A 3247-nucleotide genomic window follows, 5' to 3' on the forward strand; every position below is an offset into this window, starting at 1 on the left:
AGGGACTCATGTCTGAGTATACCCTGCCACACCTATAGTGGCCAAAAACGATTCAGAAAAGGGGGTGGTGATGCACAGAGTGTCTGAATTAAGCAGACCACTCTTACCCAGTCCAAAGATCAGGGCTTGATCCATCACCGTTATTTAGCTCTCTGCACCATCCCAGCTCAGAACCCGGCTATATGCAAATGAGTCTGTCCCTGGCCCAGTGCATCAGGGGAACAGCGCAGACCAAACTACCAAGCCAATTCTTCACCAGAAAGGAGACAAGCTTCCGGGGACCGGTTTCTGGCATTTCAGCCGTCGTCGGCCCGGCTTGCTTGAAACCTGATGGTGCAGTGAGCAAGGGACTCATGTCTGAGTATACCCTGCCACACCTATAGTGGCCAAAAATCGATTCAGAAAAGGGGATGGTGATGAACAGAATGTCTGAATTAAGCAGACCACTCTTACCCAGTCCAAAGATCAGGGCTTGATCCATCAGTGTTATCTATTTCACTGCACCATCCCAGCTCAGAACCAGGCTATATGCAAATTAGTCTGTCCCTGGCCCAGTGCATCATGGGAACAGCGCAGACCAAACTACCAAGCCAATTCTTCACCATAAAGGAGATACGCTTCTGGGGACCGGTTTCTGGCATTTCAGCCGTCGTCGGCCCGGCTTGCTTGAAACCTGATGGTGCAGTGAGCAAGGGACTCATGTCTGAGTATACCCTGCCACACCTATAGTGGCCAAAAACGATTCAGAAAAGGGGGTGGTGATGAACAGAGTGTCTGAATTAAGCAGACCACTCTTACCGAGTCCAAAGATCAGGGCTTGATCCATCACCGTTATTTAGCTCTCTGCACCATCCAAGCTCAGAACCCGGCTATATGCAAATTAGTCTGTCCCTGGCCCAGTGCATCATGGGAACAGCGCAGACCAAACTACCAAGCCAATTTTTCACCAGAAAGGAGACAAGCGTCCGGGGACCGGTTTCTGGCATTTCAGCCGTCGTCGGCCTAGCTTGTTTGAAACCTGATGGTGCAATGAGCAAGGGACTCATGTCTGAGTATACCCTGCCACACCTATAGTGGCCAAAAACGATTCAGAAAAGGGGGTGGTGATGAACAGAGTGTCTGAATTAAGCAGACCACTCTTACCGAGTCCAAAGATCAGGGCTTGATCCATCACCGTTATTTAGCTCTCTGCACCATCCAAGCTCAGAACCCGGCTATATGCAAATTAGTCTGTCCCTGGCCCAGTGCATCATGGGAACAGCGCAGACCAAACTACCAAGCCAATTCTTCACCAGAAAGGAGACAAGCTTCCGGGGACCGGTTTCTGGCATTTCAGCCGTCGTCGGCCCGGCTTGCTTGAAACCAGATGGTGCAGTGAGCAAGGGACTCATGTCTGAGTATACCCTGCCACACCTATAGTGGCCAAAAACGATTCAGAAAAGGGGGTGGTGATGAACAGAGTGTCTGAATTAAGCAGACCACTCTTACCCAGTCCAAAGATCAGGGCTTGATCCATCACCGTTATTTAGCTCACTGCACCATCCCAGCTCAGAACTCGGCTATATGCAAATTAGTCTGTCCCTGGCCCAGTGCATCATGGGAACAGCGCAGACCAAACTACCAAGCCAATTTTTCACCAGAAAGGAGACAAGCGTCCGGGGACCGGTTTCTGGCATTTCAGCCGTCGTCGGCCTAGCTTGTTTGAAACCTGATGGTGCAATGAGCAAGGGACTCATGTCTGAGTATACCCTGCCACACCTATAGTGGCCAAAAACGATTCAGAAAAGGGGGTGGTGATGAACAGAGTGTCTGAATTAAGCAGACCACTCTTACCCAGTCCAAAGATCAGGGCTTGATCCATCACCGTTATTTAGCTCTCTGCACCATCCCAGCTCAGAACCCGGCTATATGCAAATGAGTCTGTCCCTGGCCCAGTGCATCAGGGGAACAGCGCAGACCAAACTACCAAGCCATTTCTTCACCAGAAAGGAGACAAGCTTCAGGGGACCGGTTTCTGGCATTTCAGCCGTCGTCAGCCCGGCTTGCTTGAAACCTGATGGTGCAGTGAGCAAGGGACTCCTGTCTGAGTATACCCTGCCACACCTATAGTGGCCAAAAACGATTCAGAAAAGGGGGTGGTGATAAACAGAGTGTCTGAATTAAGCAGACCATTCTTACCCAGTCCAAAGATCAGGGATTGATCCATCAGCGTTATCTAGCTCACTGCACCATCCCATCTCAGAACCCGGCTATAGGCAAATTAGTCTGTCCCTGGCCCAGTGCATCATGGGAACAGCGCAGACCAAACTACCAAGACAATTCTTCACCAGAAAGGAGACACGCTTCCAGGGACCGGTTTCTGGCATTTCAGCCGTCGTCGGCCCGGCTTGCTTGAAACCTGATGGTGCAGTGAGCAAGGGACTCATGTCTGAGTATACCCTGCCACACCTATAGTGGCCAAAAACGATTCAGAAAAGGGGGTGGTGATGAACAGAGTGTCTGAATTAAGCAGACCACTCTTACCGAGTCCAAAGATCAGGGCTTGATCCATCACCGTTATTTAGCTCTCTGCACCATCCCAGCTCAGAACCCGGCTATATGCAAATTAGTCTGTCCCTGGCCCAGTGCATCATGGGAACATGGCAGACCAAACTACCAAGCCAATTCTTCACCAGAAAGGAGACAAGCTTCCGGGGACCGGTTTCAGGCATTTCAGCCGTCGTCGGCCCGGCTTGCTTGAAACCTGATGGTGCAGTGAGCAAGGGACTCATGTCTGAGTATACCCTGCCACACCTATAGTGGCCAAAAACGATTCAGAAAAGGGGGTGGTGATGCACAGAGTGTCTGAATTAAGCAGACCACTCTTACCCAGTCCAAAGATCAGGGCTTGATCCATCACCGTTATTTAGCTCACTGCACCATCCCAGCTCAGAACCCGGCTATATGCAAATTAGTCTGTCCCTGGCCCAGTGCATCATGGGAACAGCGCAGACCAAACTACCAAGCCAATTCTTCACCAGAAAGGAGACAAGCTTCCGGGGACCGGTTTCTGGCATTTCAGCCGTCGTCGGCCCGGCTTGCTTGAAACCTGATGGTGCAGTGAGCAAGGGACTCATGTCTGAGTATACCCTGACACCTATAATGGCACAAAAACGATTCAAAAAAGGGGGTGGTGATGAACAGAGTGTCTGAATTAAGCAGACCACTCTTACCCAGTCCAAAGATCAGGGCTTGATCCATCACCGTT

The sequence above is a fragment of the Lissotriton vulgaris genome, chromosome 1_1 (genome assembly GCF_964263255.1).
Source record: "Lissotriton vulgaris chromosome 1_1, aLisVul1.2, whole genome shotgun sequence".
Classification (NCBI taxonomy): Eukaryota; Metazoa; Chordata; class Amphibia; order Caudata; family Salamandridae; genus Lissotriton; species Lissotriton vulgaris.